At 42.7% G+C, this 23,741-nt stretch overlaps 1 protein-coding gene across 1 annotated transcript in view; it reads right to left on the reverse strand.

Annotated features, from left to right (window-relative positions):
* NRXN3 (neurexin 3) overlaps positions 1-23,741 on the reverse strand; it is a 1,831,517-nt gene that overhangs the window by 933,323 nt on the left and 874,453 nt on the right.

Consider the following 23,741-nt stretch of genomic DNA (forward strand, 5'->3'; position numbering starts at 1 on the left):
AGAACCATGGACAGCTAAAATTTGTGTTTCATTGGTAATTAGCAACAGCTTCAAAGTCTGCAGTGGACCCTACATTGGAAAGTTGCTTTCACTTCAGGAAATATATATTACCTGATATTTATGGGGCTTATTTACACACCATACCAGTGGATTAATGACCAGCAGAAATTGCTGATACTGGGGGCTCTAGGTCCAAACGAACTCAGAGCTAAGCAATCCAAAGAGTAATTTTTAAAAAGAAAACTAATGACAGTTTAACTTAAGCTCCAAGTTTAAAATTTATCGGTAAATAAAGTGGGGAGGTGGTTGGCAGAACCTATTGTGAACAGAAATATTTTCCTCATTTAAAAGAAAACAGTTCTACTGGGAAGTTAAATATTCCCTTTCAGAGAGACTATCAACAAAGTGAAATGGATTGTTATTGTTATTTAACATTTATCGGATGCCAACTAATGTAAGCAGCTGTAGAGAACACAGAATGAGGCATAACTTGGCCTAGTTTCATTGCTGCCACTCCAACAAGCTGAAAGAAAAGGCAGAGAAGACACGAAAGGGGTGGAAAACACTTTCACCTAGAGTTAAATAAAACCATTTAAGATGGTTAAAATCCATCTACAGTGATCATGGAAAGAAGGATATATTCTCATGTCAAATTTGCATTTTTACGGTTCTTTTTGCCATTTGGAGGAATAGGGTACACTTATTTTGGGAACTATTCTTGAACATGTTAAATAAATGGTACCCTGCTCTATGAGATATGTCAACATCACCTCTCAATAAATCAATCTAAGGTACCTATTGAGCACTTCCTGTGTGCAGAGCACTGTACTAAATGTTTGGGAGATTGATTGATTACACTATAAGGGTGTTGGTAGATGTGGTTCTTGTCCTCAAGGAACCCAATGCTTCCTCTACACCCACTCTCCTTCAGCTCCATCCTTCCTTTCCCAACATGCTGTTCAAGTCTCCAAATCCACCTTTGAACAGGATGAGGTAGCTAGGGAAAGAATCAGGGATGTTGTCAATCCCCTTAACTAAAAATTATATTGGGAAATAATTGCTAAACTGTACAAGTGTGTGAAAACTAAACAGAGTGAAATCTCTAGCCATGGTCTGATGCACAGTTCTGGGGTGGAAGGGAGAGGGGAGAGAGAGACAGATAGACAGACAGGCACAGAGAGAAAGAGGGAAAGAAAAAGAAAAAAGAAGAAAAGGGAAAATTTGTCAAGGAACTGAAGCAAAAATCCAGATGATAGATATTAGGATTTTTCTCAGTTTAAATGACTCACAACAACATTTGGAAATAATAAATGTTGAGAATAGTGGTGAAAGTGGAGTTCAAATCAAGTAGAGGAGAGGATTTTCACTGCAAATGATCTTCATCAAATGAGTACCCTAAAAAATGGGATTAGTTATTGGCCATCCATCTCCTAGAACAGTTCTTCCCAGCTGGTGTGCTGGGCCACTCCAGGAGGTACCATGAAGCCAGTCACACTTTATGGGCACAGATCCTCTTATTTAGTCAATTCCTCAAAGATTAACCATTTTCAAGGCAGCTTATCAAAACAGCCATTGTGTTTCTCAAGTGCACTATAGTTCAGCTTTGTCATTGTTAGAAAAGATGGGGCAAGACAAGGGTTGGAGGGAGGAAGGGCATATTAGGGTCCTGCCTGGGGTTTTCACACAGGTTCAAAATGAAGCAAAAGAAAAGGGCATTTTCTGCTCTCCCTCCCGCTTGTTTGAAATTAATCATCTGCTCACCTTTCCCATCTCCCCGCCCCATCTTCAGCAAGGAAAAATGCTCCAAGTGTTCTTCAGAGATTCGTGGAGAAATTACATTTTTTGTTTTCCTTCCCACTCTTTGCAGTGTATTATTGGACTTCAAAAGGTACTGCCACCCTGTCAGCCATGTAAGAGGAGAAAAGTCCCTCTCTTCCTTCCACCCAAACTCCAGCATTTGAGCCTAGTAGTCAGGTGACCTAGGAACCAGTGACCCAGAGTGCCCAACATATCGACCCTCCCGTTCATTTCTCTAATGCTAACCTTCTTACTGTATCTCGATCTCATCTAACTCACCGTTAACCTCTCACCCACACCCTACCTCTGGCCTGGAATGCCCTCCCTCATCATATCAGGCAGATAATTGTTTTTCCCCACTTCAAAGCCTTATTGAAAGCACATCTCCTCCAAGAAGCCTTCCCTGACTAAGCCCTCCTCTCCTCTTTTCCCACTCCCTGCTGCATTGCTCTGCCTTGTTCCCTTCATTCATCCTCCCTACCATCCCCACAACACATATGTATATATCTGTAATATATTTATTTATATTAATGTCTGTCTCCCCCTCTAGACTGTGAGCTCACTGTGGGCAGGGAATGTGTCTGTTGTCATACTGTACTCTCCTAAGCACTTAGTACAGCTTGAATGAATGGGTCCCGAGTTTGTCTCATCTCAGACTCCCTCTGATTACATCCAGACTCTACCCCCACAACATCGCCATGGCAGTTTCTGCTTTTGTTACTGAAAGAGACCAGGACCAAGGAAGATGCAGTGGGTGCTGAGTGCCCACTGTGCCCACCCCGAATATTCAAAACAAGAGGGGAATTGAGACACTGGCATGGGGAAAATCAACCCACGGATTTCCCCACCAATTAGGTCATGATAACCACTCAACAGGTAGATCTGCCTGGCAAACAGATTTAGCCTGGGGGAAGAAGGAGGGGTTGGTAAGGGTGATACAAAAATACAAGGTTTGAACTGGAGGAACTTGGACAACAAAAGTTTCCCAGAAGCCTTTCAAATGTAAAGGGAGTTATAGATTAGAAAATTGTACTCCTTTCTCTCTCTCTCTCCCCACCCCCAACACATACGTTCATCATCATCATCAATGTTATTTGTCGAGTATTCACACTGTACAGAGCACTTTACTAAGCACTTGGGAGAGAATAAAATGACAGTTGGCACAATGAGCTTACAGTCATTTCTGATCATAATAATAATAATGTTGGTATTTGTTAAGCGCTTACTATGTGCAAAGCACTGTTCTAAGCGCTGGGGTAGATACAAGGTAATCAGGTTGTCCCACAAGGGGCTCACAGTCTTCATCCCCATTTTACAGATGAGGGAACTGAGGCCCAGAGAAGTGAAGTGACTTGCCCAAAGTCACACAGCTGACAAGGGGCAGAGCCGGGATTTGAACCCATGACCTCTGACTCCAAAGCCCGTGCTCTTTCCTCTGAGCCACGCAGGATAATCCTGTACTTGCATACTGAAATCAAAGACCATATCTCAGTGTGTAAGTTCCTTGTGGGCAGGGAACACATTATGTCTTTATTTTGTATTTTCCAGATGCCTAGTACAGTGCACTGCACCAAGTAGGTGCTCATTAAATACTACTACTACCTGAATAATCCATTAAAGAAGTCTTCTTGGGCAAAATTTGGTTACTGAATATTTATTTTTGCTCTTAGCTGATAAAACCATAGTCTCCAAAAGCAGCTTAATTAGCTCAGTCCTATTTAGATCAGTGATATTTACAGAGTGCTTACTGTGCTCAACGCACTCAACTAAGTGCTGTGAAAAGTACCAACACTTTAGAGAGCCAAGAGTAAAAATGTTTGATGTACTTAGTCATTCTGTACAAAGAAACAAAAAACAGAAAACCACACACCTCCAGGTGATTTATTTGGAAAAAGACAAAAAGGAGATAAAGCAGGAGGAGTGATGGTAGAGCTAGAGGAAAGAGTTGAGAAATCAACCTTTTTTTAAAATAGTATTTGTTAAGTGCTTACTATGTGCCAGACACTCTACTAAATGCTGGAGTAGATACAAGTTGGACAGTCCATGTGCCACATGGGGCTCAGTTTTAATCCCCATTTTACAGATGATGTAACTGAGGCACAGAGAAGTGACTTGCCCAAAGACATAGAGCAGACAAGTGGTGGAGCCAGGATTAGAACTCTGGTCCCTTTGACTTCCAGACCTGTGCTCTATCCACTAGGCCACACTGCTTCTCTAGCCTCTTGTCTAGGCCTATGTAGAAATCTAGTGAGATACCTCAGAGTTCTTCAAACCTAACTCTGCATCAGAGGAGGCGACTCTGGTTTATGCAGAATGGAGTTAAGATTATTCAGTGCCACCAAACAACACTGCTGCTGGGCCCAATAACTAACCTTCCATCTATTGTGACCATTTTGGAAGGTAACTAGGACTGACTGGAGGAAATACAGTCACACCTTGTGTGCTTCAGACAGGTCTCTTGAGTCTTCAGACCCACCTGAACTGCAACAGCTTAAAAGGTTCATGCTGGAAGCAAGGTGAGGGAAGTGTTTCACTGCCTTAAAAGTCTTGGAGCTGATTTTGTTGCCAGCCTCCTTTCCAGGTATCTCTTTCTGGGTCCTATAAGCAGTGTTACAGGTGTGAGGTAAGAGTAAACTGAGAATAAAGTAACACAGACACTTAAACACAACTGGTAATGGCAGAACAGGTCCTAATCTTCAAACAAAGGCTGCACACCAATCAATCAGTGGTATTTATTGAGCACTTACTCTGTGCCAACCACTGTACCAAATGTTAAGGAATACAATGCAAAAGAGTTGGTAGACACAGACCTTGCCCTCAAGGAATGAGAAGCAGCATGGCTTAGTGGAAACAGCACGGGCTTGGGAGTCAGAGGACATGGGTTCTAATCCCGGCTCTACCACTTTTATGCTGTGTGACCTTGTGCAAGCCACTTAACTTCTCTGTGCCTCAGTTACCTCATCTGTGAAATGGGGATTAAGATGTGAGCCCCAAGTGGACAACCTGATTACCTTGTATCTACTACCTCAGTGCTTAGAACAGTGCTTGGCACATAGTAAGTGCTTAACAAATACCATCATCATCATTATTTTACATTCTAGTGGGATTGAGTGCAGATTTACAAATGACCTTTTGGTCTGTATTTAGGGCTTCCTGGTGTCACTAAAGCCCCTCTTTCCCACTCCAAAGAAGGGACAACTACGTAGAATTAACCCTGTACAGAAGGCCAGTTCAGTCCCTCAGTTCCGGGGCAGAATTTGGTGTATCCCATTCTAATCCTAATCCTGGGGCAAAGTTGTCTCCAGGAGTAGCAGACTCAGGAGACAGCTAGGTTTTGGGCTCTAGTCCTACCTTGTGGGAGTTTAGGACATCTCCCTGCAAGTAAATCTCTTTCACCACATCTCCAAATTACCCTACAAAGTGAATGTGCACACAGTGAGTTCAAGTGAACCCACCAAAATAACCTGGCAATAGAGTATCAAATGAAAAGTCTAATTAATCATGATCCAAGTTTCACCAGTACCAAGCCTGCTTTTCTCCACTCTTGCAGTAGTACCCCAAGCCATTAAAGCATCAACCCAGACTGGGATCAATGATTTTTTGGAACCACTATTTCTCCATTTCCCTTCTTACTGCTTTTAAATCGTGGATAAAACTCAGGGGGCAGAACTTCTCTCTTTCTAAAACACCTATACCCATTTTTCTTACCTTCCTGTCTGCCATTCTCGACCCCTCACTCACTGATGACTCCTTGTCTTCTACTTTCAAACCCATCCATATCTCTGCTAGCCTAAAATACTTATCTCTGGATTCCACTGCACTCTCCAGCTATCACCACATCTCCCTTCTCCCAGTTCTGTCCCACCTCTTCATATGAGTTAAACCTACAGATTCCACTTCAGCTTCTCCAACTCTCTTCTTGACTCCCTAGAATGTGGTTTCTGGACTCTTAACTTCACAGAGACTGCCCAATCCAAGGCCGACTTGACAAATCTAATGAATTCTCCTTAACTGATCACTTGCTTTTGTCACTATGGATCACTCCCTTCTCCCCTGGAAACAGTATCTCATGTTCGGTTTACTGATAAAGTTCTGTCCTGATTGCCCTTATCCTTATCTCTGGCCACTCCTCCTCAGCCTCCTTCTCCAAGTCTCCCTCTGCCTCCAACTCATAACTGTAGGTGTCCTTTAAGGCTCTTTTTGAATTCTCCTCTTCTCTCATTTTTAAACTTGTGGCTTCACTACCACTTCTGTGTAGATGTTTCCCAAATCCACCCGCCCAGCCCCAAACTCTCTCCTTTTCTGCAATCTCACATTTTCTCCTGCTTCCAGGACATTTTGACAGCATCAGCCCACCATCACTTCAAGCTCAAAAGCATCCAAGCTCCAATTTTCCCTCCAAAATTCTCCCTCCACCTAACTTTTTGATCCCAGTTAACATCACCATCCTACCTGTTTCTGAGGCCTTTGTCCTTGGCATGATCCTTAACTCTTTCCTGTCTTTCAAAGTCCCCCCATATCTGTGGCATTTTTTAAGTGCTTACTAGGTGCCAGGTACTGAACTAAGTGCTGGAGTAGATACAAGCTAATTAGGTTGGACACAGTCCCTGTCTCACATAGGGCTCACAGTCTTAATCCCCATTTCACAGATGAGGTAACTGAGGCACAGGGAAGTTCAGTAACTTGCCCAAGGTCACACAGCAGAAAAGTGGTAGAGCCAGTATTAGAACTCAGTTCCTTCTGACTCCCCAGCCTGTGCTCTATCCACTGAACCATTCTGTCATCAAACCCTGGCGGTTCTCCCTTCAAAATATTTCCACCCTCCAGCCTTTCTGCTCCAAGTGACCACTACACTGTTTTGGGTGCTCATTTTATCTTAGCTTGGCTACTGCATCAGGCTCCTCTTCATTGCCAGTCCATACTTTTTTTCAAAATCCTCCTGAAATTACATCCCCATGAGGACCTCACAATTTTTTAATCTCCTCTATTTTTATCCCACTACTGCCTCTGCAGCCCTTGTAGTCACCTAAACACTTAGTCACCAACTCCCATAGTAATATAAAACATATTACTTAAGCACTAACTCATGTACATCTCCCCTCTTCCTTCTTTCTCCTATCTTTAGCTTATTTTCACATGCCTCACCCACTAAAATGTAAGCCCTAGAGTGCAAGGATTGTAGCTACTACTTCTACTTTACTCTTGCAAGTGCTTAGTGCATACAGTGGGTGCTTAATAAATATGATTAATTGGAATTTGCCCTCAAATTTGTGCCTGTACAAATTGTTACCTCTCATCAAATACATATATTCCAATTGAAGAAAAAATAAATCACATTTCACCCTGGAGTGACAGGTCTAAATTTAACCTGTCTTGAAAGCATACCATTAAAGCAACTGGGTTAGCTTCACTGTATTAAACCCCTTACCCACAGTTACTGAAAGAACCATCTCAAAGAGGAGTGGCCACTACTTGAAAATTGGGAGAATACTTATTTCATCCATCCAACTTAGACTTGAGCCCTTTGAGCCCTATGTGAGAAAAGGACTGTGTCCAACCAGATGGCATTTTATCTACCCCAGTGCTTAGTATAGAGCTTGGCACACAATAAGCATTTATCAAATATAATAATTATTATTATTGTTATTTTTTAGTTTAATCATTTAACCAGACACCTTGCTGGGTGCATTCAAAAGGGAGCTGAACTGAGACTGTGAGCCCGCTGTTGGATAGGGACCATCTCTACATGTTGCCAACTTGTACTTCCCAAGCACTTAGTACAGTGCTCTGCACACAGTAAGTGCTCAATAAATACAATTGAATGAATGAATGCATTTTGATGCTCTCATTTAAATCAGCCTTTAGCCTTCCCACGTCCAAGTAGCTACCAAGAAACTGAAATATCAATTCTGAACTGCAAATCCATAGCACCACCTAGTGATCATACCAGCTGACAGGCTCTGTTGGCTCTTCCAGAGTCAGACAACATGTCTTTGGCTCTCTGATTCTACTTGTCTTCCAGTAGGTTTACAAATCTCTATTACTCCATACTTTAAAAAAAGATGTGGGTGGAACCAACTCCTTTTATTATCTCTAAAACCATCATTTATCAAAAACAATTAGCGCCTCTACGTAAATAGAGATGTGTGGGCATCAAACCATCTGCAGACAATGCTATATGCCAACAGTCCACTTATAGCTCTGAGCATCTCAGTCAGGACTTTCCAATCTGTCCCAAACTACACTGTGGCTATGTATACCTCACCTATTATGGGCTTTATCTTGCTGGGAACCTTCCCCTTGAAAGAAGAGAAGAAAGATCAGGAACCCTGGAAGCCTCCTCTCCTACTCCCAAATGTTTCATTGTTGGGTTGGGTGTGCGGGTATTTGGCCCTCTCTTTCAGACAGCCAGATGCTCTACATGAGCCATTAAATTCTGATCATGTTTCAGAGAAGACCTCTCTGAGCAAAGCATTGCTCTAAGAGTTCGAACTCCTCTCTCTCCTCATGCTAGAGACCTCACCCCTGAAAGTACACCATAGTGGCTTTCCCAGAACCTGGAAAGGAAAGCAAGTTCCTTTTAAAGCAAGAAGATCTCCCTCAAGCAAGGTGTAAAAAGGAAGCCAAAGGAAATCCCAAGTTATTATACACAGATGATGAATAATGTCCCTCCAAGGGTTATTTTATTCCTCTCCTTGTCTTGATTTGCAGAAGACCCTGTGGCAAAGTGTCTAAGTTCACTACAAGCTAGGGCATGAAAGAAGGAGGTGGAGAAAGGACGAGGAGAAAGGAAGAGGAGAAAATCCAACTGGATAAACACAGGAAGACTTCAGGATCTTAGTGGATAGAGCACAGGCCTGGGAGTCAGAAGGTCATGGGTTCTAATACCAGCTGTATCTCTTGTCTGCTGTGTGACTGTATGCAAGTCGTTTCACTTCTCTGTGCCTCAGTTACCCCATCTGTAAATGGGGATTGAGAATGGGAGCCCATGTGGGGCAGGAATTGGGTTCAACCTGATTACCTTGTATCTACCCCAGCACTTAGAACAGTGCTTGGCACAGAGTAAGCAGTTAAGTCCCATAATAATAATAATAATTATTATTATTATTGCTATTATTAATGGTTCAGAGGGTTGGAGGGATGCTGATTTTTTTAACGGTATTTGTTAAGTGCTTATTGTGTACCAGGCACTGTACTAAGCACTGGGATAGGTACAAGAAAGTTAAGTTGGACACGGTCCATGTTTCACAAAGGGCTCACAGTCTTAATCCTCATTTTACAGATGAGGTATCTGAGGCACAGAGAATTTAGGTGACTTGCCCAAGGTCACACAACAGATAATCAGCAGATCCAGATTTAGAACCCACGTCCTTCTGACTCCCAGGCCCCTGCTGTAGCTACTTTTCTCAGTTGTAATCTGATTCTAATGATGCTGCGCAAGTCCTCTTGATCACGTGTATGTTCCCAAAGTGTTAGGGAACTGGGGGATCCTGATCACAAGGCAGGGGATGGCCTCACCCTGAATAGCTTTGCATTCGGAGTGGAATAATCACCATAGGATGAATAACGCAGGCTATTTTATATTCTAGTTAAAAAAAACTAAGGAGCATGTCCTATTAGGAATCTGCATTTTTGAGCTACTTAAAAGGGATATTTCCCCCCTATCCTTCCAAGAAATGGCAGACCATTAAAATACCTCCTTATTGCTCAGTTGATGAATTTTCCTGGTGCAGCAACTTCCATCTAACCAAGGCAAAATGGAGGGGATAAACTGTGGACATTTATAAACAAACAGGCAGATGGTTCAGCTGGTCATCTGCTTGCAGAAACTGCTCAAGAGGAAAAAATGTTAGTGGCAGAGGGCAAAAAAAAGCTTTTTTTTTTTGATAGCATGAAGTCACTTTCTTTCTTAGATGAATTTCAGCAACCATAGCAAAATTGGGAGGAAGGGCAAAACTCTACTAATGTCGACACAGGAGACAGATTGCATGAAATACTCCCATTTGATTTTGATGGATCACCCTTAGCAGCTCCCACATGAAGCACCTCCCTACATACTCTTGGAAAAAGGGAGGGGTTTCTAGCCAATCCAAGCCTGAAAATTGGATGTAATCATGCATGAAAGCAAGTTACTACAGTTAAGTACCAGAGAGCAGTCAGATCCCTCAGAATCAGTGGAGTCCAAATGAATCACTTTTTCTCGCTTGCTTGAAACATCCCAACGCTGTCGGATAAGGCATTAATTACCCTTCCCTCAGAGATAGGGACCACAGCATGGGTCTCTTGGCTTCCCTTTCACCCACCTGTTGTTGTTAATGGTATTTATTAAGTGCTTACTATGTGCCAGGCATAGTACCAAGCACGGGGGTAGATGCAAGTTAATCAGGTCGGACACAGTTCATGTCCCACATGGGGCTCACAGCTTAATCTCCATTTTACACAAGGGAACTGAGGCACAGAGAAATGAAGTGACCTGTCCAAGGTCACCCAACAGACAAGCAGCATACTGGGGATTATTATAATTATGATAATTGTGGCATTTGTTAAGCACTTACTATGTCCCGGGCACCATACTAAGCACTGGGGTGGATACAAGCAAAGCAGGTGGGACACAGCTCCTGACCCATATGGGGCTCAGTCTTTATCTCCGTTTTACAGATGAGGGAACTGAGGCACAGAGAGTTAAGTGACTTACCTAAGGTCACACAGCAGACAAGTTGCTGAGCCGGGATTAAAACCTATGTCCTTCTGACTTCAAGGCCCGTGCTCTATCCATTAGGCCATGCTGCTTCTCTGAGTGAGGAAGGCTAGCTGGACTGACCCTTCCCTGCCCCAGGCACTCAATAAATGCTATTACTATTGCTGTTACTATACTACACGTGAGGCAAGTCCCTTTAAAATCAGGAGCTCAGAATTGGACAACACCAGAGGGCTATTTTGTATTTTGTTTTGACCCAAGTTTAACAGCTTAGAGTTGCTTATGGTTTAGCATTTTGAAAAGAACCCCTGGGTAATTTTTGCACATCAAAGACATACTGAATTGCATCTTGGTTTGATTTTTAAGCACCAAGATTTGAGCTGATAAAGTCCTGTGAAATCAATTTATTATTCTTGGTAACACCTTCTAGCAAATATAGATTATGTCCGTTTTGAGTCACCAAAACAATCAGATGTTTTTGAATCTCACATCACACTTGTCTCCAAGTGTTCCAAATGCTTTAAGAAGAAAAAAAAGCATTCTGAATTGCTTTTAAGATGATTATTCATTTTATCTTCTGAACCTTTTTAATTAAAATAAAGAGAGTGCAAGTAGTCTATACCTCAGCAAACTGTCAGACCCAGAATCAGAACTCAGGAAACCTGATTTACTGTCCTTCAACCACTTACCATTGGCTTCCACTTCAGCACAAGAAATCTAGGAAGTCAAAAGACTCATATGGGAACAAATATTTGCATATTATAGCCCTATCTTTCAGGGTTGGCGCAGCGTCCAGCAGTTTATTCAATCTTAGATTTATGTTCTGATGGAGAAGCAGCATGGAGAAGGAGCATAAGCCTCGTAGTCAGAGGACCTGAGTTTTAATCCCGGCTCCCCCACTTGTCTGCTGTGTGACTTTGGGCAAGTCACTTCAATTCTCTGTGCCTCAGTTACCTCATCTGCAAAACTGGAATTAAGAATCTGAGCCCTACGTGTGACAGGAACTATGTCCAACCCAATTATGAAGCACTTACTACAGTACCTGGCACATAGTAAGCACTTAAATGCCACAAATGAAAAGTCCCCAAAGTTCCCTGAGTGACAATTTTGACATAGAACATGCATCATGTGAACTTGTCCTTGACCTTACTGCACTGTCCCAAAATTCCTTTCACCAGGAAGTTTGCAGAGGGGCTAGACTAAAATGAATCAAAATGAAGCTCATTCAAAGTTTGAAGTTCAGGCTTAGATTGAGAATACCTGGTGGGCCAGAGATGATGGCTAAGTAAATATCCTTATTCTTCTCCTCAAAATTTAGTTAATTACCTGGTAAACTGTTAAGAAAACATAAGAAATTAATCAGTGCCATACATTTACAGTTTAGGATTATTTCAACGAAGTGAATGCAAGGCCCTGGGGGAAATACGAAAGGTCATTTATGCTGCATAGAATTTAGGCAACATGGTTTTCCACCCCACACCCATAAAACCCTGTATAAAAAGGAAAATATTTTGCTATTTGATTATCTCATGCTTCTACTGCCCAGGCCCTTGTGACTCCTGGAACATAAAATAATTGCCAAGGGATTCTCCTAACTACAGCCTCAGCAATGTGAGGGCCAAGAGAATCTAGGTTACATGCACATCTTGCCAGTTGAAAAATTTTTGAAAAATTAATACATGAAGTCTCTGTCAACATTTGCCGCTATTATCCAAAACTCTTTTTTCTCTCAGGATTATTAATGCTCTTGGATACTTAATTTTGCCACTGTTTTGGAAAGATGGCAAGTTTCTCTTCTGTTTCCATTAGGTAGAATCAGACAGTGTCAAGGAGGGCACAAAGGTACTTTTAACAAATTGACACACAGATGTTCCTTTTATTTCCATTACAGCCAACATCAAGACCACCCACAGGACAGATGAAGCAAGATATTGCATGGGAAAGTACTGTTCTTCAACAGTACTCAAATGAGGGTCAAATGATGGGATATCTATGGGACAAATCTTCTTAGAAAGTCACAGCAACAAATAGCAAAGTAATCTTAAACCACTGCACCTATTGCTTCAGTAAAACCTCAGAGGAGAAAAGAACCACCTTTTCCATCACTTTTCCCTGGGTTTCCCTTAGACTTTCCTGAACCGCCAACAGGGTTAAGACCCCAATTAACTCTGCTTAAGCTGGTGAGAGAAAAGAACACAGGGCAGAACCTCTGCAGGGGTCCGTAGAGGGCAACAGATTGGGCCCAAGTTTTGGATCTAGTTCAAAGTATCAAAATCTAGAAGAGGGGACAGCCAGGGGTATTAATTTAAGGACCAGTAAATAGACCCACATAAAATGGTACACCTGCACAATCCAACACCTGATAGTCAGCAAGGAACATGCCTTCTAGACTGTAAGCTCATTGTAGGCAGGGAACATGTCTAACAACCCTGTTATCTTGTACTCTCCCAAGCATTTTGTACAGTGTTCTGCACACAGTAAGTGCTCAATAAATTCAAGACAAGCAGCGTGGAAAGAGCATGGGCTTGGGAGTCAGAGGTCATGGGTTCTAATCCCGGCTCTGCCAATTGTCAGCTGTGTGACTTTGGGCAAGTCATTTAACTTCTCTGAGCCTCAGTTACTTCATCTGTAAAATGGGGATGAAGACTCTGAGCACCAGGTGGGACAATCTGATCACCTTGTACCCTCCCCAGTGCTTAGAAAAGTGCTTTGCACATAGTAAGCGCTTAACAAAAGCCATCATTTATTTTTTATTTATTTCTTTTTTAGGATTGATTGATTGATTAACATGGTAAACTGCAATACCCTTCTAGTGGGAGGCTGGGTAAGACTTGAAACAGACGACATTCAAACGGACGATCTGACTACTCGACATTGTAACGGGGTGGGGCTACTGAATGTGTTGTAGTTTTTTTCCCTTGAAGCCCCATCACCCCTCAGTCAATCAATTGGTGGTATTGTTTGTGTCTTTTTGAGGGCACAACATTGTCCTAAGCACTTGAGATAATACAACAGATGCAAAAAATCAATTTACTTTTGTGTCCACCTCTGCTGCTAAATGGTAGAGCTCCTTAAAGAAAGGGATCATGTGTATTAACTCTATTGCACTTTCGCAAGCAGTTAGTACAGTGTTCTGTACACTGCACTCAGCAAATACTAGTCAGAGGTCATGGGTTCTAATCCCGGCTCCGCTACTTGTCAGCTGTGTGACTTTGGGCAAGTCACTTAACTTCTCTGTGCCTCAGTTACCTCATCTGTAAAATGGGGATTAAGACTGTGAGCCCCATGTGGGACAAGCTGATTACCTTGTATCCCCCGCAGCACTTAGAACAGTGTTTTGTGCATAGTAAGCACTTAAATGCCATCATTATTATCATTATTATTATTATTGTTAATTGAGGGCACATATTTTCTATTCTTAACTCACAAGCAGCAGACAAGTGGCCAACCAGGATGAGAACTCATGTCCTCTGACTCGAGTCTGTCCTCTTTCCACAAAGCCATGCTTGATTGATGATTCAAGAGGTTCTTCATTTTAACCTGACTCCCTTTAATTAGACTGGGGAGAGACAGGAGGCAGGGCAGTTAGCAAGGAAGCTGACAGTAATCAAGGCAGGATAGTATAAGTGCTTAGATCAGTACGGTAACAGTTTGGACGGAGAGGAATGGGTGGATTTCAGCAGTGTTTCTAAGATTCAACAGACAGGATTTGGTGACAGATTGAATATGTGGATTGAATGACAGAGAGGAGTTGAGGATAATGCCAAATTATGGGCTTGTGAGACAGGGAGGATGTGGTGCTCGCCACAGAAATGGGAAAATCAAGGGGAGGACAGGGTATGGGTGGGAAGATTAGGAGTTCTGTTTTAGACATGTTAAGTTTGAGGTGTCAGTGGGTCATCCAAGTACAGATGTCGTGAAGGCCAGGAAGAAATACGAGACTGCAGAGGAGGAGAAAGGTCAGGGCTGGAAACATAGATTTTGGAATCATCTGCATAGTTGAAGCCGTGGGAGCAAATGAGTTCTTCAAAAGAGTGGGTGTAGATGGAGAATAGAAAGGGACTCCTTGAGGGATTCCCATAATTAGGGGACAGGAGGCAGAAGAGTCTGAGAATGAGTGGCCAGAGAGGACAGCCAGTGAAGACATGGTTGGATAACATTTCATTCATTCAATCGTATTTATCAAGCAAGAGCTTACTTTGGGCAGAGCACTGAACTAAGGGCTTGGGAAGGACAAATCGGCAACATACAGAGATGGTCCCTACCCAACAACAGGCTCACAGTCTATAAGGAGGAGACAGACAACAAAACAAAATAAGTAGAACAAGTTTGTTCTTTCCAGAAGGGTCAAAAGTGTTGAAGGCAGTAGGAATAATAATAATAATAATAATAATAATAATAATAATAATAATAATGTTGGTATTTGTTAAGTGCTTACTATGTGCAAAGCACTGTTCTAAGCGCTGACCACCATAGCTGACATCTTCCTCATTTCCATTAGCTGACTTTCTTGTGACTAGGCAGTGGGTGCTCACATAAACAACAGACTAACTTTGAGGGCTTTAGGTCAAGGAAATAAATTCTCAAGTGCTGCCTTAAGGCTCTTCTGCCTCCCGGACCCCTCCCCCAGGTCAGTAATCCATCCCTCCACCCTTCAGCAACATCCCAGAGACTTCTCAAGGACTCAACTGCAATCTACCCCTCGGGAGTGATTATCTAAATAGCTATGATTAATTTTTTTTGTCTAATCCCCCAGTGTTCCGCAGCTGAGCTTATTATCCGAGACTCCTGAGTAACAGGCAGGTAGCATTACACAGATGCAACCACATGCTCAGCTAAACCCTGCTGGAGATCAATAGGCAGCCATCTTTCAATGACAGGCAATAATTAGTGCATTAGGCAGCTCAGATAATGAACAACAATCTCCTTGTAGGTGTCTTGCTCCTCTCTGATTCTGTTTTTCTCTGTCAAGAATGCTTGCTGCAGAAATCAAGAGAGAAGGAACGCAGCTCTGGACAATCTACATTTTGAAGCCCCAGTCTGTCTAGTGGGCCTTGAGAAGCAGTGTTGTCTCGTGGATAGAGCATGGGGCTGTGAGTCAGAGGACCTGGGTTCTAATCCCAGCTTCTTCACTTGTCTCCAGTGTGACCTTGGGCAGGTCACTTAAATACTCTAGGCCTCAGTCCCTTCATCTATAAAATGGGGATTTTTGAGCCCTATATGGGAAAAGAACTGTGTCCAACCCACTATACTTGTATCTATCCCAGGTTTAGTACAGTGCCTGAGACACAGTAAGCACTTACGTAGCGTATAAAAAATGAAAAAAAGACTACCTTCCATGTCTCTAGTTTCATAGCTTGGGCCCTGGCCTTTCCAGACTGAACCCAGGAGACACAGGTTCTGCAGTCCCGCTCACTGCAGATTTAAATGGGATAAGCATGGTTTAAAAAGCAGAATCCCTGGAGTCCCTCCTGAAAGCTCACCACTTCCATTGGCCTTCCCTGATTAAATCCCAGCACCCCAAGACATATAAATCCATCAGTCACCTCAAGCACTCCTGTACCTACCTAAACTCAGAATAATAAAAGTTATAAAAGTGCTTAACTAAAATCACATACTATGTGCAAGCTTATTATGGGCAGGGAACATGTCAGCTAATTCTGTTGTACTGTACTCTCCCAAGTGATTAGAGCAGTGCTCTGCACATTGGAAGTGCTCAATAAATACCACTGATTGACTGATTGATGTGCCATACATGGGAGTAATAATAATGATAATAATAATAATAGTAATTGCAGTATTTATTAAGTGCTTACTGTGTGCCAGGCACCATGCTAAGCACTGGGGTGGATACAAGCAAATCAGATTGGACACAGTCCCTATCCCAAATGGGGCTCACAGTCTCATTCCTCATTCCCCAGAGAAGCAGAGTGGCTCAATGGAAAGAGCGCAGGCTTTGGAGTCAGAGGTTGTGGGTTCAAACCCCGGCTCTGCCAGTTGTCAACTGTGTGACTTTGGGCAAGTCACTTAACTTCTCTGTGCCTCAGTTACCTTACCTGTAAAATGGGGATTAAGACTGTGAGCCCCCTGTGGTGCAACCTGATCACCTTGTAACCTCCCCAGTGCTTAGACCAGTGCTTTGCACATAGTAAGCGCTTAACAAATGCCATTATTATTATTATTATTATTATTATTATTATTATTTCTCAGATGAGGTAATTTGAAGCAGAGGGGAAGCAAAGTGACTTCCCTGAGGTCACACAGCAGACAAGTGGCGGAGCTGGGATTAGGACCCACAAACTTCTGACTCCCACGCCCATGCTCTATGCACAACACTATGCTGCTTCTCAGTAGATTCAGAACAATCAGATCAGACATAGTCCCTGTCCTACAAAGGGTCCAACAGTCTATGTGGGATGGAGAACAGGTATTTCACCCCCAATTTACAGAGGAGGAACACACACAGGGACTTTAAGTGACTTACTCTAAGTCAAACAACAAGCTATTGTGGGAGCTGGCAATGGAAGCCTTGGCTTCCAACACTCAGTTTTCGGCTCTATCCACTAGGCCACCCTGCTTCTCATCTTCAGCCATTATGTATGTACATTTTTGATGACTCTGTTAATAAATACTTTTATGCTTGTTTCCCCCATTTAAGAATCAGCTTCTGTGAGCAGGGGGTATATTGCTTGTTTTGTACATCTCAAACAGAAGAGTGTACCACACCCAGAATTCATTCATTCATATTTATTGAGCGCTTACTGCTTGCAGAGCACTGTACTAAGCACTAGGTTCTCAATAAACACTATTCCTACCACTGGGAATCCCATTTTTTGCACTCCAACCCCCGCCCCCATCCCAATGTAATGTAGCAAAAAGTTGGTTTGATTGGGACCTTTCTGTTAACACTGGGCAATTAGGGGTTAGCATTATTTCCCACAGGATTGATTTGAAAATGTAGCCTAGTAACTGGTACCCCACTTTGGTGGCCCTGCCTAAAACCGGTCCCCAAAGAGGGACTACTGAGATGTATTTCAGCACTTAGTACAATGCTCTGCTTACAATAACACTAAACAAGTACCATTGATTTGACACCCCTGGGTGCCTACCCAATTTGCCCACCCCTATAACCAACTTGGTGTGGTTCTTCATATCACTTTCAGTCCACAATTTTATCATGAAGGTGCGCTGCACCCCAGTCCTTAAATGGCTGTAGGCTTGACTCTAGAGAGGAGCCTCAAAAAACTCAAGTGGATTGGCTGAATGGAGTAACTGTTCCATTCTAAATACTTGCATATTCCAGGACTAGCTCCATTAACCTAGATCTGTAACTAAAGAGTCTCTGCTTGCCTGCTTTGTTGGTTTGTCCACTGCACTTGCAACACCATTCAGCAACAGCCGTGAAAGCTTCGATACTGTGTGTGCTCCCTGGAACCTCTGGAGAAACCACCCGTTTCATCTTCAAGATTCTATGATGTGCAAATGCTTCTTTTTCCACCTTGCAAGAAGGAAACACCCAAGGCTCAGCTTAGATTTGCTTTTAATGATTTGGTCATTTTCAGGCTTTTTACCAAAGAGCGGGCAAATCCAGGCTCCACAGAGCATGAAGAGACAAGTCACAGCTGACAGGTCCTAACTAGCCAACCTACTCAATGTCCCCCTTGGTTTAGTTATCTATGGCATATGGTTGTTGCTTTCCATTCTTCACTCTGAAAGGAGAAATGGAGAGTGCCATATTGCCTCTTCATGAATATGACTTTCAGTATTGTGCTCAAAGAGGAAATTCTTTGGGTAATTGATGACAATAATAATAATAATAATATTTGTTAAGAGTTTACTCTACTACTAAGTGCTGGCATAGGTGACAATAATTACGACATTTGTTAAGCACTTACAACCTGCAAAGCAAAGTTCTAAGCTCTGAGGTAAATACAAATTAATCAGGGCATACCTGTCCAACATAGGGCTCACAGTTACAGTAGAAAGAAGAATATATATTGAATTCCCACTTTATGATAAGGAAATAGACTCAGAAAAGTGGAATGACTTGCCCAAGATCACACAGCAGGCAAGTGGCAGAACTGGAATCAGAACCCAGATCCTCTGACCCCCAAGTCCTGTGCCCTTTCCTCTAGACCATGCTGCTTCCTTAGATACAGGGTAGATACAGGATAATCAGAATGGATGCGGGCCCTGACCCAACTGGGGCTCACAGCCTGAGGGGAAGAATGGAGAACAGCTATTTAATTCCACTTTTACACAAGATAAAACTGAAGCAGCAATAAGTTAATTTACTTGGCCAAGGTCACAGCTGTAAATGGTGTAGCTGGGATTATAACCTCAATCTCTTGACTCCCAGATTCATGCTCTTTCCAATAGGCTATGATGCTTCTCACCATTGTCCTTTTTTATCTACATTTCTGCACTTCCTTCTATAGAAGCAGTCTGGTCTAGTGAAAAGAGGAAAGGCCAGGGATTCAGAGAACCTGGGTTCTAATCCCAGTTCTGCCACATGTCTGCTAAATGCCCTTGGACAAGTCACTTCACTTTTCTGGGCCTCAGTTACCTCATCTGTAAAATAGAGATTAAGAGTGTGAACTCCATGTGGGATAGGGACTGTGTCCAAGCTGATAAAATTGTGTCTACCCCTGCGCTTAGTACAGTGCCTGACAAATAATAAGCACTTAACAAATATCACAATTATTATTACTGATTCAGGCTTTTACATCATTACAATATTTGCCAACAATCCACACTGCCTAAATCTAATTGCAGATTATCTGAATTCACAATTCTTTCCTCTGCCCCACATGACATCAGGTCAGAAACCCGAATCTCCAAGGAAAGAAATAATACGAAACAACAATATAATCTAATGGAATTTGAACATACAACACAATCGAGAAAAGTGGATGAGACTCGATCCCGTGACCACGACCCTACACAGAGGAAGCAATGGTGGTCTGTGCTGCATTCTCTCTTCTCCACTTGTTTTGTTTCCCTTGGGGCCTGGGGTGCAACAAGTGAGTAGGCAGATGGAGGTGCAACACACCATGAAGCTACAAACACCTAGAGTGCCTCCCCAGACTGCCAGAGTAAGGGGTCAGACAGCTCTTATGACAACAACAAATCTACATGGGTAAATCTCTCCCAGAGGAAAAAAAACCCAGCAAACTAGAATATTATTAAAGTAATCAAGAAAGTTAAGCATAGAAAACACCTGACTGAGGGATTACTAGCAGCAGCAGGAAGCATTTCCCACTGGATGGATGGATTTGCTTTCCCTCCACCCCACTGAACACGCACTGCTGCTAGAACAGCCTTTCTCTTCTGAGCCAGGTGACAGCGGCCAGATGTGCATGAATACGAGTGACTGACTGCAGGCCCTAATTCCAAAATCCTTTTTGAGCCAGAGCCTTGATAAGAGCTGTAATTAGATTAGGCATCTGAAGGCCAGTGTCAGATGACCACATGGCAGGAGGAAAGGGAGGGGAGAAAGAGACCATTTCTTTTCGAAATATCCCCCCACCCAGATGATTCTAGCTGGCCAAAGCCTTTCTTCAGAAAACATCTCCTCGAACATCGAGAAACCAGTCCTTTGCCCACCAACCTCCAAAGCAGCAGGCACTTGATCTGTGGCCCATTACAGATCTGAGCTAGACTGCCAACTCCCCAAGATTATGCCGGACCTGCCTGACCTTCTCGAGTCACAGAATGAACTCGTGCTGACACTAAGATTATTTCAAAGTCCACCTGCAATGTCCAGGGGAAAAGTTATGCTTTTCATTTGGGTTTGCTTTAGGGTCGATTACAAAGAAAACCCAGGGACCTTAACAGACATCACCACCCCACATCTATTTCCTACTTATCTGATACAAGTCACTGTAGAAAGACCAACTAGGTTTGCTTTAATTCTCCTTAAGTGTTAGAGAGGCAGGCCATCTGTTCCAACATGGTCCACTTCCAAGATACCAATGTATTTTGCCTTTTGGAGGAGCAAAGGGCTTCGGCCATCCGACATTCTAGTTGATCTCATTATATTTTCCGGAATTTAATGAATGATCTCCAGGGAAAGGATGTATTATTCATGTCAACCCAATACCTTTAGACCACCTGCTTCGACAGCAATCTGTAGCACTTTAGGATATATCAATTAAACTACTTTTTTACTTACATTTATTCATCTATTCATCTTTCCATACTCCCCTCCTATTGTTCCTTCTCTTGACTCCACTATTTGCACCTTCCTGTCTCCCCTATTGAACTGTAAGCTCGTTGAAGACAGGAATATTTTAATTGCTCTCCCAAGTACAGAGAATAGTGTCCTGCACCACGTAAGGACAATGAGTCAGTACTACAGATTGATTAATCATGATCCTTGAAATGATTTTTCTTTCTGGAAAGAAATGGTTTAAATCTTCTAAAGTAAATAGGTCACTCTGACAAGCATGCCATCGTTTCGGCACTGTCTCTAAAACCATTTGGGTGTTTGCCACCAATTCTGGATTTCTTGCCACCAATCTGGACTCTAGCCCAGCCTTCCTGGGGTCCTGTTGGCCCAAACACAGGCACCGTGGTCAACTCGGTCTGGAAGCAAGGACTCGAGTGGCATCCTGTGGCACTAGTCATCCTAAATTTGATTTCGCTGAGCATGACACAATCGGAACTCTGGAAAAGTAAAGTGTTGGGTGTGAGGCAATCACATAGTTATTTAGGAATAGGAAAATCCCCATCCAAGTAAAGAGGGATTATGTAGAGGAAAGTACAGGCTGAAACAACAAAAAAATCCTGGCAAGTCTTTTTCTTAAAGCAAAGTGCTCTTTTAAGGGTCCAACAGACCACAAGCCAAAGGGGAGAGGAAAAGATGGTATCTACAAAGGAAAATTTGAATTAGAACCAATTATAGACCTCCCAGAGTTTTCAGAACTATGGAAGAGAGATACAATCAGATGAAAGGGGCATGAGCAGGAGGCTCATGAGCAGCAGGAGACAGAGGTTTTTACTGTCTATAAAATGGAGGCAGGAAAACGGAGTCTTGAGGTTCTCACACAACAAATCCAATCTTCTTCCACTTCTTTAACTAAGGAGCTGGACAAGACCTGTGATGCTGCAAGTTGACCTCAAGTTAGCCAAGACCAGGACTTCTTGAAGGGATGGCTATACTGTGGACTATGAGGGACTGAAACTCCTTGTAATTAAGGTTCAGGAAACGAATCACAGAAATTGGATTTCATTCATTCATTCATATTTATTGGGTCCTTACTGTGTGCAGAGTACTGTATTAAGCACTTGGGAGAGTACCATACAACAACAGACAGATATACTCGCTGCCCACAACAAGCTTATAGTCTTCATGTTGTTACCTTTTCATAAGTGGTTTAATTACTCTATGTACATAACTAATAAACATGGAAATGTCCAAAGCACAGGTGTTTGAATTTTAAGGTAGGAAAAGAAGCAAGACTTATGGAAGGGGAATGCTTTGAGGATCTTAAGGGGGAGGGGAAGTGGCCTAAGTCTTGTCCAATTTTGTAGCAGCCCTATAGAATTTGGGGCAAACTGGCTGAGAATTGTTTTCTAGACCTTTTGGGCTCATAGAGGGACCCAGTGTCCAAGAGCTCAACCCACTGTCCCCAGGATTCTCCTGCAAGAAGAAGGACTGGGGGAGCCCCTAAATACCCTACAACTTCCAGGGTTCAGAATCAGTTGTTTTTATAGCTGCATTGTGGCCAGAATTGGAAACCTGGCAATTCCCTGAAAGACCCACTCAGGTTGGTGAAATAATGAAAAAGAAAAAGCCCTTTATCAAGAGTGATGAGAGGAAACACAAAGGGATTCAACTGTAGGGGTTATTTTTCCATTGCAGCCCCAAAAAGCTGATTTCCGCTATCAACACAACCCATTATGAAACCATTCCCATTATAAAACAGGCTAAAATGAATATATTTGCCAATGTGGGCAGGAAGAGGAGTGAAAAGGAGGCGTAAAATTTCCATTCCCTTTCAAAGGACAAAGTTCTATCATTTGGGTGCACAAAGCCCCTCCTCATCTCCCCACTAAAAAGTCATTCAGGACATCAAGGTCATTTGCCCTAAGAAGAAAAGGCTGTACATTTGCACAATGGGGAGCTGCACTCTCATTTGCAGCACCTGCAAAGGCCCACTGCACAAACACCTTCAAAAGCAACATCAATCATCCTTCCACAACTCCAAGTCATTTCACCTCCTTTGCCCTAAGGCAAGTACTGAAGGAGGTCAAAGCAAGGAAACAGTAACACATGCAGCCTGGGGAAGCAGCACCCTCATTCTACATCCTTCCTAACCACAAACATATGGAGATGTTTAGCGGGGTTGAAGTAATAGCTTCAGTAAAAGAGTAACAAGCCATTTTTCTAGCTTCCACACTGCCGAAAGCATGGGTGACAGATGGATGGTCCTTGTAACACCAAAAAACAAACAAAAAAAATGAACAAAAAAAAAAAAAACAAAGGAAGGTGGAAAGGGAATCCTTTATCTCTGCCTGTGGCCCTGCCCCTCCACCACTCAAACACACACACACACACACACACACACACACACACACACACACACTCTCTCTCTCTCTCTCTCTCTCTCTAAGACTGTTAAAATCAATCAATCGTATTTATTGAGCACTTACTGTGTGCAGAGCACTGTACTAAGCGCTTGGGAAGTACAAGTTGGCAACATATAGAGACGGTCCCTACCCAACAGTGGGCTCACAGTCTAGAAGGGGGAGACAGACAACAAAACAAAACATTTGGTCAGGTGTCAAGTCATCAGAATAAATAGATGTAAACCTAGATGGACATCATTGACAAAATGAGTAGAATAGTAAATATGTACAAGTAAAATAAAAACCTTCCAAGATGGTGAAGAGACAGTCAGAAATCAAAGGCAATGAAGCATGCTAAATCCAGCTCTTGGACTGAAACCGTTCTAGTGACTGTGGTGATTCAGTAATTAAAGTTTCACATTTCTCGGCTCTATTTTGAACAGGACTCTGTTCCACTAACCTCATTCCAGACTGAATGGCAAAACCGATTCTCCAAATGTTTTGTCCCTGTTTACCAATTAATCCTCCCCACACTTTTGCAAGAAAGTTAGGGTTTAGATGTTAAAGAGGTGGTGATGAAAAGGTGAGTTCCCCTCATGAGATTACAGAACAAGAACTGGTGGGGCAGTATTGATTTGATGTCTAGTGATTTGCACCTCATTTAGGGAGGAGA

This window comes from Tachyglossus aculeatus, chromosome 1, assembly GCF_015852505.1.
Source record: "Tachyglossus aculeatus isolate mTacAcu1 chromosome 1, mTacAcu1.pri, whole genome shotgun sequence".
Taxonomy (NCBI): Eukaryota; Metazoa; Chordata; class Mammalia; order Monotremata; family Tachyglossidae; genus Tachyglossus; species Tachyglossus aculeatus.